The following is a 12,173-nucleotide window of genomic DNA, read 5'->3' on the forward strand; positions in this document are numbered from 1 at the left end:
GCAAAGCAAAACTCCGACGGTTTGAATGCCATCATACATGCCATTACCCCAGATCTTCAGCACCATGTGACAACGTGCACTCGGTCTAAAGATGCTTGGGGTATCTTAGAAACCGTATTTAAAGGGAATACCAGTGAAAAGGAAGCTAGGCTTCAAAACCTAAATTCCTATTGGGAAAACCTTCGTATGACAGATGAAGATTCATTTGATGAGTTTAATCACAATGTATCTGAAATTTTAATGCATCCTTTGCATTGGGTAAGACTATTCTTGAAAAGGACATTATGATGAAAATTCTCAGATCGCTGCCATCTAGATACGATTATAAGAAGCATGCCATCGTTGAAGGAAATAACCTTGATGCTCTCTTCAGAAATACGCTGGTTGGAAAGCTAAAGATATTTGATCATGAGCATACATCCAAAATCGGAAAGGATGTTGCCTTCAAAGCACAAAAGAACACTAAATTACTTGACAAAAGTAAAAGTATTTATGTCTATGAGGATGATCTTTTTGATGCAGATTCATCATATGAACTTGACAAGTCAGTCTCTTTGATCACAAGACAGTTTAGAGATCTCTTATTGAAGAGAAGTAAACGGTTTTCCAGAGACAAACCTAAGTCATCAGTTAAAACTCACAATCGCATTCCTCCTAAAAACAGGGATGCTGACGAGGCTGATGACGAGGATATGCCACAGTGCTTTAAGTGTAAAGGTTTTGGTCATTTTTCAAGTGAGTGTCCAAACCTTAGAAAATATACTGGGAACAAAGGTCTTGTTGCAACTATCAATGAAATGTTTGATCACCATGATTCCAATGAAGACGAAAAATCAAGTGTTGCGCTTCTTTATGAAGATATCGATTTTGATAATTTTAGCAATACGTACATCAATCTTGATATTCTTTCAGAATGAGACACAATCAATCTGGAAGAGAAAATTGACCTTTCTATTGGAAACTCTCTGTCTGATTTTTCAGGTTCCACTCTGTGTCTAGCAGCTTACACATCTCGGGTGTCTGAATCTTCTTATCCATTGACATGCTCTTATTGTTCACTCAAAGGTCATGAACTCTCAAAGTGTTTCAAGTAAAAACACAAGATGAGATATGTCAATAAACCTCAACGAAGAGCAAATCGGCTAGCAAACAAGCTCAAACTTGTTCAAAAAACCGCTGAGGTATGTAAGATTTTATCCTCTTCAAAGAAGTTAGTTTCCAAAGAGAAGACAAGACCACTAGAAAAGAGAGTATGGTCTAAACATTTTGATAGACATGGTTCTATGAATTCCTTTTTAAAAGGTTATGGTGGACAAATTGTTATTCACCGCAGCACAACTTAATTGTGTTGTTTTGGTGCATCTTGGGTCATGTGCCTGATTAAAAGAGACAAGATTGTGCACACCTCAGGCTTTAAAGAAAAAAAATGTTTTTGTTTTCTTAGATTTTCCATGTGTTTTGTGAAACTGGAATTCTTTCATATTGGAATGGACTTCCCTGTTTAATCAATAAAAGAGGGTTATTCTCGACAATTCTACTCTCTTTAGGGTTGTGATTGTGCGTGCGTGAACCTGTGTGGTTAAAGGTCCCGCAACCCTACATTCCTTTTCCTTATCTGAAACTCTTTTCATCTTAAGACTGCATGTTGAGTTTAAATTGTGATTTCCTCTCACAAACCCATATACGTATCATGTGTTCTGATGGAAAAGATGTTAATATGATTGTTATGCCATCAATCAAGAAGGAAAAATAGAAATCTCTGTTACCTCTAACTTTTAAAAGAAAAAAAATGAATGTGAGGAAGCCAAGAGTTGTTCCTTCAAATTCTCAGAAGTTTTCTGGTGTCCTTGAAGAGTTGAAGGAAACAAGGAAGGAGATTCAGCAAATAAAGGCTTTTGTTATGAGAACTCTCAAAATTCAGAAGGCCTTGGTTCGGCATCATCATCTTAGAAGGTTCATTGGAATTGACTCCTTTCTTCACGAACCTTATGTACATATGTTTGTTGACGACAAGGAGTTCGGGGACGATAAAGAATTCTTCAGAGGCCTCAATGTCTAGTAAATCTTCTTATGATAATTTATTTCTTGTGTTTTTAGAAGAATAACTAGGGTTAGGAATAGCCATTATTGTGAGTACACATAGCTATTCCAACGTTTTTATCTTCATGTTTTTAGATTTATTTATTTAAATTCTAATTTTTTTGGAAGATGATGTTTGCAATTTTAATCTTTATGATTTTATATATTGCAAATTTTTATGGGATATGTTGTTTACGTCCATGAACCTGTGACTGTCCCATACTTGTTCAAAAGTTATCTCTATTATGTCGGTATGAAAGTATTGATAAAAGATAGAATGAACTTTTGACAAACAAAAGTTAAAGCCTTTTATGTCATTATGCAAATTTTGATGGAAGAAAGGATGAACTTTTGTTTACAAGGATTAAGTATATTATATGTCATTGTGCAAATAGTGATGAAAAATAGAATGAATCCTTGTGTATTCCGCAGTATTGGTCGATCTCCGATCCACATTTTTGTGCAAATACTGTGTTGCTCCGTAAGTTCTCTTATTTCGAGCATGACCAATTGAATTGATCATTTTTGTGGTTGATTCAATTGAGATTTTTGGATTCAAATTCATGTTTTCATGTGGTTTGGTTATATCAAAAGAAATCCTTCTTTTCTTGTAAAAGCAAGGTCGCCTTTGTTGTTCTTTTGGGAATGACATTTATGGGGGAGAGTTCTTAATTGAACTTGTGCCTAATTTCCAAATATATGTTGGGAGTGCAGTTGTGGAATATTATAGGCAAGATAAAAGTAATCACAAACATCTTCGTCTCATCGTTTGTGATTCCACAATATCTTGTTTCGCTAGTCGATTAAGATTATTATGAGGTGATTGATAATACTAGGTTGTTCTTCGGGAATATAAGTCCGGTTTATCAATTGGTTCCTGTTCACCTTGATTTATCAAAATACGGAACAAAAACTCTTGGGTATTTCTGTAGGAGACAGATTTATTCAATCTATATACTTTTCTGTGTGAGACAGATTTGTTTATCTAGTCTTCGACTTTGGGTCGTAGCAACTCTTGGTTGTGGGTGAGATCAACTATGGGAATCAAGTGCCTAGTATCCTGCTGGGATCAGAGACGTAAGGAACACAAATGTACCTTGAATCAGTGTAAGATTGATTAGGGTTCGACTACAATCCAGTCTGAAGTTAATTGGTAGTAGGCTAGAGTCTGTAACGGCTTAATACGGTGTGGTGTTCAAACTGGACTAGGTCCCGGGGTTTTTCTGCATTTGCGGTTTTCCTCGCTAACAAAATTCTGGTGTTTGTGTTATTTCTTTTCCGCATTATATTTTGTTATATAATTGAAATATCACAGGTTGTGCATTAATTTCAATCAATTAGAATATCCGACCTTGGGTTGTTGATTTAAATTGATTGACACTTGAACATTGGTCTTTGGTACCTTTCAAGTTACTCCTCTTATATTCAATATGGCTCGAAAATTTCTATTTGCTGATTGCGGATTGAATTAAGAGTTAGAGATATTAAACTCTTTGATATACTTTTCTCTAGATTGAGTATGACTGTCTAGTTGATTCTCTAGAAAGTATGTTGGAGTAAGTCCTCTCAGATTGCCAAACGAATTGTTGGGTGTGGTTGTTAGACCCCCGTATTTTCAATTGGTATCAGAGCACGCAAACACATTAAAGACCTTATAAGTCTGTGTGTTTGTAGTGATATGATATGGACAGAAGTGCTATCTCTATAAACGTACCATCAGTCTTCGATGGCTCTAATTACTTGTGGTGGAAAATTGCTATGCGCGCCTTTCTTCAAGTACGTGATTTTCAATCATGTGTTTATATAGTTAATGGCTATGATGTTCCCGTTGTGGCAATAGGAAATGCGACCGTTCCAAAGGATATTGGTGCATATGACGTTGCCGAGATACTTGTTACAAAGCAAAACTACGACGGTTTGAATGCCATCATAGATGCCATTACCCCAGATCTTCAACACCATGTGACGACGATCACTCGGTCTAAAGATGGTTGGGATATCTTAGAAACCGTATTTGAAGGGAATACCAATGAAAAGGAAGCTAGGCTCCTAAATTCCGATTGGGAAAACCTTCGTATGACAGATGAAGATTCATTTGATGAGTTTCATCACAATGTATCTGAAATTGTTAATGCATCCTTTGCATTGGGTAAGACTATTCTTGAAAAGGACATTGTGATGAAAATTCTCAGATCGCTGCCATCTAGATACGATTATAAGAAGCATGCCATCGTTGAAGGAAATAACCTTGATGCTCTCTCCAGAAATACGCTGGTTGGAAAGCTAAAGATCTTTGATCATGAGCATACATCCAAAATCGGAAAGGATGTTGCCTTCAAAGCACAAAAGAACACTAAATTACTTGACAAAAGTAAAAGTATTTATGTCTCTGAGGATGATCTTTCTGAGGCAAATTCATCAGATGAACTTGACAAGTCAGTCTCTTTGATCACAAGACAGTTTATAGATCTCTTATTGAAGAGAAGTAAACGGTTTTCCAGAGACAAACCTAAGTCATCAGTTAAAACTCACAATCGCATTCCTCCTAAAAACAAGGATGCTGACGCGACTGATGAAGAGGATATGCCACAGTGCTTTAAGTGTAAAGGTTTTGGTCATTTTACAAGTGAGTGTCCAAACCGTAGAAAATATACTGGGAACAAAGGTCTTGCTGCAACTCTTGATGAAATGTTTGATCACTATGATTCCAATGAAGACGTAAAATCAAGTGTTGCGCTTCTTTGTGAAGATATTGATTTTGAAAATTGTAGCAATACATACATCAATTTTGATATTCTTTCAGAAGGAGACACAATCAATCTGGAAGAGAAAATTGACCTTTCTATTGGAAACTCTCTGTCTGATTTTTCAGGTTCCACTTTTTGTCTAGCAACATGCACATCTCGGGGGTCTGAATCTTCTTATCCATTGACATTCTCTTATTGTTCACTCAAAGGTCATGAGCTATCAAAGTGTTTCAAGTACAAACACAAGATGAGATATGTCAATAAACCTCAACGAAGAGCAAATCGGCTAGCAAACAAGCTCAAACTTGTTCAAAAAAACGCTGAGGTATGTAAGATTTTATCCTCTTCAAAGAAGTTAGTTTCCAAAGAGAAGACAAGACCACTAGAAAAGAGAGTATGGTCTAAACATTTTGATAGACATGGTTCTATGAATTCCTTTCAAAAAGGTTATGGTGGACAAATTGTTATTCACCGCAGCATAACTTAATTGTGTTGTTTTGGTGCATCTTGGGTCATGTGCCTGATTAAAAGAGACAAGATTGTGCACACCTTAGGCTTTAAGGAAAAAAATGTTTTTGTTTTCTTAGATTTGCCATGTGTTTTGTGAAACTGGAATTCTTTCATATTGGAATGGACTTCACTGTTTAATCAATAAAAGAGGGTTATTCTCGACAATTCTACTCTCTTTAGGGTTTTGATTGTGTGTGTTGAACATGTGTGGTTAAAGGTCCCGCAACCCTACATTCCTTTTCCTTATCTGAAACTCTTTTCATCTTAAGGTTGCATGTTGAGTTTAAATTGTGATTTCCTCTCACAAACCCATACACGTATGGATACTCCAAGCATCTTGTATTCTGATGGAAAAGATGTTAATATGATTGTTAAGCCATCAATCATGAAGGAAAAAGAAAAATCTCCGTTACCTCTAACTTTGAAAGAAAAAAAAGGAATGTGAGGAAGCCAAGAGCTGTTCCTTCAAATTCTCAGAAGTTTTCTGGTGTCTCTGAAGAGTTGAAGGAAACAAGGAAGGAGATTCAGCAAATAAAGGCATTTGTTATGAGAACTCTCAAAATTCAGAAGGCCTTGGTTCGACATCATCATCCTAGAAGGTTTGTTGGAATTGACTCCTTTCTTCACGAACCTTATGTACCTATGGCTGTTCACAACAAGGAGTTCGGGGACGATAAAGAATTCTTCAGAGGCCCCAATGTCTAGTAAATCTTCTTATGATAATTTATTTCTTGTGTTTTTAGAAGAATAACTAGGGTTTGGAATAGCCATTATTGTGAGTACACATATCTATGTCCAACGTTTTTATCTTCATGTTTTTAGATTTATTTATTTAAATTCTAAGTTTTTTGGAAGATGATGTTTGCAATTTTAATCTTTATGATTTTATATATTGCAAATTGTTATGGGATATGTTGTTTATGTCCGTGAACCTGTGACTGTCCCATACTTGTTCAAAAGTTATCTCTATTATGTCGGTATGAAAGTATTGATAAAAGATAGAATGAACTTTTGACAAACAAGATTTTAAGCCTTTTATGTCATTATGCAAATTTCAATGGAAGAAAGGATGAACTTTTTTTTACAAGGATTAAGTATATTATATGTCATTGTGCAAATAGTGATGAAAAATAGAATGAATCCTTGTGTATTCCGCAGTATTGGTCGATCTCCGATCCACATTTTTGTGCAAATACTGTGTTGCTCCGTAAGTTCTCTTATTTCGAGCACGACCAATTGAATTGATCATTTTTGTGGTTGATTCAATTGAGATTTTTGGATTCAAATTCATGTTTTCATGTGGTTTGGTTATATCAAAAGAAATCCTTCTTTTCTTGTAAAAGAAAGGTCGCCTTTGTTGTTCTTTTGGGAATGACATTTATGGGGGAGAGTTCTTAATTGAACTTGTGCTTAATTTCCAAATCTATGTTGGGAGTGCAGTTGTGGAATATTATAGGCAAGATAAAAGTAATCACAAACATCTTCGTCTCATCGTTTGTGATTCCACAATATCTTGTTTCGCTAGTCGATTAAGATTATTATGAGGTGATTGATAATACTAGGTTGTTCTTCGGGAATATAAGTCCGGTTTATCAATTGGTTCCTGTTCACCTTGATTTATCAAAATACGGAACAAAAACTCTTGGGTATTTCTGTAGGAGACAGATTTATTCAATCTATATACTTTTCTGTGTGAGACAGATTTGTTTATCTAGTCTTCGACTTTGGGTCGTAGCAACTCTTGGTTGTGGGTGAGATCAACTATGGGAATCAAGTGCCTAGTATCCTGCTGGGATCAGAAACGTAAGGAACGCAAATGTACCTTGAATCAGTGTAAGATTGATTAGGGTTCGACTACAGTCCAGTCTGAAGTTAATTGGTAGTAGGCTAGAGTCTGTAACGGCTTAATACGGTGTGGTGTTCAAACTGGACTAGGTCCCGGGGTTTTTCTGCATTTGCGGTTTTCCTCGCTAACAAAATTCTGGTGTTTGTGTTATTTCTTTTCCGCATTATATTTTGTTATATAATTGAAATATCACAGGTTGTGCATTAATTTCAATCAATTAGAATATCCGACCTTGGGTTGTTGATTTAAATTGATTGACACTTGAACATTGGTCTTTGGTACCTTTCAAGTTACTCCTCTTATATTCAATATGGCTCGAAAATTTCTATTTGCTGATTGCGGATTGAATTAAGAGTTAGAGATATTAAACTCTTTGATATACTTTTCTCTAGATTGAGTATGACTGTCTAGTTGATTCTCTAGAAAGTATGTTGGAGTAAGTCCTCTCAGATTGCCAAACGAATTGTTGGGTGTGGTTGTTAGACCCCCGTATTTTCAATTGGTATCAGAGCACGCAAACACATTAAAGACCTTATAAGTCTGTGTGTTTGTAGTGATATGATATGGACAGAAGTGCTATCTCTATAAACGTACCATCAGTCTTCGATGGCTCTAATTACTTGTGGTGGAAAATTGCTATGCGCGCCTTTCTTCAAGCACGTGATTTTCAATCATGTGTTTATATAGTTAATGGCTATGATGTTCCCGTTGTGGCAATAGGAAATGCGACCGTTCCAAAGGATATTGGTGCATATGACGTTGCCGAGATACTTGTTACAAAGCAAAACTACGACGGTTTGAATGCCATCATAGATGCCATTACCCCAGATCTTCAACACCATGTGACGACGATCACTCGGTCTAAAGATGGTTGGGATATCTTAGAAACCGTATTTGAAGGGAATACCAATGAAAAGGAAGCTAGGCTCCTAAATTCCGATTGGGAAAACCTTCGTATGACAGATGAAGATTCATTTGATGAGTTTCATCACAATGTATCTGAAATTGTTAATGCATCCTTTGCATTGGGTAAGACTATTCTTGAAAAGGACATTGTGATGAAAATTCTCAGATCGCTGCCATCTAGATACGATTATAAGAAGCATGCCATCGTTGAAGGAAATAACCTTGATGCTCTCTCCAGAAATACGCTGGTTGGAAAGCTAAAGATCTTTGATCATGAGCATACATCCAAAATCGGAAAGGATGTTGCCTTCAAAGCACAAAAGAACACTAAATTACTTGACAAAAGTAAAAGTATTTATGTCTCTGAGGATGATCTTTCTGAGGCAAATTCATCAGATGAACTTGACAAGTCAGTCTCTTTGATCACAAGACAGTTTATAGATCTCTTATTGAAGAGAAGTAAACGGTTTTCCAGAGACAAACCTAAGTCATCAGTTAAAACTCACAATCGCATTCCTCCTAAAAACAAGGATGCTGACGCGACTGATGAAGAGGATATGCCACAGTGCTTTAAGTGTAAAGGTTTTGGTCATTTTACAAGTGAGTGTCCAAACCGTAGAAAATATACTGGGAACAAAGGTCTTGCTGCAACTCTTGATGAAATGTTTGATCACTATGATTCCAATGAAGACGTAAAATCAAGTGTTGCGCTTCTTTGTGAAGATATTGATTTTGAAAATTGTAGCAATACATACATCAATTTTGATATTCTTTCAGAAGGAGACACAATCAATCTGGAAGAGAAAATTGACCTTTCTATTGGAAACTCTCTGTCTGATTTTTCAGGTTCCACTTTTTGTCTAGCAACATGCACATCTCGGGGGTCTGAATCTTCTTATCCATTGACATTCTCTTATTGTTCACTCAAAGGTCATGAGCTATCAAAGTGTTTCAAGTACAAACACAAGATGAGATATGTCAATAAACCTCAACGAAGAGCAAATCGGCTAGCAAACAAGCTCAAACTTGTTCAAAAAAACGCTGAGGTATGTAAGATTTTATCCTCTTCAAAGAAGTTAGTTTCCAAAGAGAAGACAAGACCACTAGAAAAGAGAGTATGGTCTAAACATTTTGATAGACATGGTTCTATGAATTCCTTTCAAAAAGGTTATGGTGGACAAATTGTTATTCACCGCAGCATAACTTAATTGTGTTGTTTTGGTGCATCTTGGGTCATGTGCCTGATTAAAAGAGACAAGATTGTGCACACCTTAGGCTTTAAGGAAAAAAATGTTTTTGTTTTCTTAGATTTGCCATGTGTTTTGTGAAACTGGAATTCTTTCATATTGGAATGGACTTCACTGTTTAATCAATAAAAGAGGGTTATTCTCGACAATTCTACTCTCTTTAGGGTTTTGATTGTGTGTGTTGAACATGTGTGGTTAAAGGTCCCGCAACCCTACATTCCTTTTCCTTATCTGAAACTCTTTTCATCTTAAGGTTGCATGTTGAGTTTAAATTGTGATTTCCTCTCACAAACCCATACACGTATGGATACTCCAAGCATCTTGTATTCTGATGGAAAAGATGTTAATATGATTGTTAAGCCATCAATCATGAAGGAAAAAGAAAAATCTCCGTTACCTCTAACTTTGAAAGAAAAAAAAGGAATGTGAGGAAGCCAAGAGCTGTTCCTTCAAATTCTCAGAAGTTTTCTGGTGTCTCTGAAGAGTTGAAGGAAACAAGGAAGGAGATTCAGCAAATAAAGGCATTTGTTATGAGAACTCTCAAAATTCAGAAGGCCTTGGTTCGACATCATCATCCTAGAAGGTTTGTTGGAATTGACTCCTTTCTTCACGAACCTTATGTACCTATGGTTGTTCACAACAAGGAGTTCGGGGACGATAAAGAATTCTTCAGAGGCCCCAATGTCTAGTAAATCTTCTTATGATAATTTATTTCTTGTGTTTTTAGAAGAATAACTAGGGTTTGGAATAGCCATTATTGTGAGTACACATATCTATGTCCAACGTTTTTATCTTCATGTTTTTAGATTTATTTATTTAAATTCTAAGTTTTTTGGAAGATGATGTTTGCAATTTTAATCTTTATGATTTTATATATTGCAAATTGTTATGGGATATGTTGTTTATGTCCGTGAACCTGTGACTGTCCCATACTTGTTCAAAAGTTATCTCTATTATGTCGGTATGAAAGTATTGATAAAAGATAGAATGAACTTTTGACAAACAAGATTTTAAGCCTTTTATGTCATTATGCAAATTTCAATGGAAGAAAGGATGAACTTTTTTTTACAAGGATTAAGTATATTATATGTCATTGTGCAAATAGTGATGAAAAATAGAATGAATCCTTGTGTATTCCGCAGTATTGGTCGATCTCCGATCCACATTTTTGTGCAAATACTGTGTTGCTCCGTAAGTTCTCTTATTTCGAGCACGACCAATTGAATTGATCATTTTTGTGGTTGATTCAATTGAGATTTTTGGATTCAAATTCATGTTTTCATGTGGTTTGGTTATATCAAAAGAAATCCTTCTTTTCTTGTAAAAGAAAGGTCGCCTTTGTTGTTCTTTTGGGAATGACATTTATGGGGGAGAGTTCTTAATTGAACTTGTGCTTAATTTCCAAATCTATGTTGGGAGTGCAGTTGTGGAATATTATAGGCAAGATAAAAGTAATCACAAACATCTTCGTCTCATCGTTTGTGATTCCACAATATCTTGTTTCGCTAGTCGATTAAGATTATTATGAGGTGATTGATAATACTAGGTTGTTCTTCGGGAATATAAGTCCGGTTTATCAATTGGTTCCTGTTCACCTTGATTTATCAAAATACGGAACAAAAACTCTTGGGTATTTCTGTAGGAGACAGATTTATTCAATCTATATACTTTTCTGTGTGAGACAGATTTGTTTATCTAGTCTTCGACTTTGGGTCGTAGCAACTCTTGGTTGTGGGTGAGATCAACTATGGGAATCAAGTGCCTAGTATCCTGCTGGGATCAGAAACGTAAGGAACGCAAATGTACCTTGAATCAGTGTAAGATTGATTAGGGTTCGACTACAGTCCAGTCTGAAGTTAATTGGTAGTAGGCTAGAGTCTGTAACGGCTTAATACGGTGTGGTGTTCAAACTGGACTAGGTCCCGGGGTTTTTCTGCATTTGCGGTTTTCCTCGCTAACAAAATTCTGGTGTTTGTGTTATTTCTTTTCCGCATTATATTTTGTTATATAATTGAAATATCACAGGTTGTGCATTAATTTCAATCAATTAGAATATCCGACCTTGGGTTGTTGATTTAAATTGATTGACACTTGAACATTGGTCTTTGGTACCTTTCAAGTTACTCCTCTTATATTCAATATGGCTCGAAAATTTCTATTTGCTGATTGCGGATTGAATTAAGAGTTAGAGATATTAAACTCTTTGATATACTTTTCTCTAGATTGAGTATGACTGTCTAGTTGATTCTCTAGAAAGTATGTTGGAGTAAGTCCTCTCAGATTGCCAAACGAATTGTTGGGTGTGGTTGTTAGACCCCCGTATTTTCAATTGGTATCAGAGCACGCAAACACATTAAAGACCTTATAAGTCTGTGTGTTTGTAGTGATATGATATGGACAGAAGTGCTATCTCTATAAACGTACCATCAGTCTTCGATGGCTCTAATTACTTGTGGTGGAAAATTGCTATGCGCGCCTTTCTTCAAGCACGTGATTTTCAATCATGTGTTTATATAGTTAATGGCTATGATGTTCCCGTTGTGGCAATAGGAAATGCGACCGTTCCAAAGGATATTGGTGCATATGACGTTGCCGAGATACTTGTTACAAAGCAAAACTACGACGGTTTGAATGCCATCATAGATGCCATTACCCCAGATCTTCAACACCATGTGACGACGATCACTCGGTCTAAAGATGGTTGGGATATCTTAGAAACCGTATTTGAAGGGAATACCAATGAAAAGGAAGCTAGGCTCCTAAATTCCGATTGGGAAAACCTTCGTATGACAGATGAAGATTCATTTGATGAGTTTCATCACAATGTATCTGAAATTG

This window comes from Papaver somniferum, unplaced genomic scaffold (assembly GCF_003573695.1).
Source record: "Papaver somniferum cultivar HN1 unplaced genomic scaffold, ASM357369v1 unplaced-scaffold_154, whole genome shotgun sequence".
Taxonomy (NCBI): domain Eukaryota; kingdom Viridiplantae; phylum Streptophyta; class Magnoliopsida; order Ranunculales; family Papaveraceae; genus Papaver; species Papaver somniferum.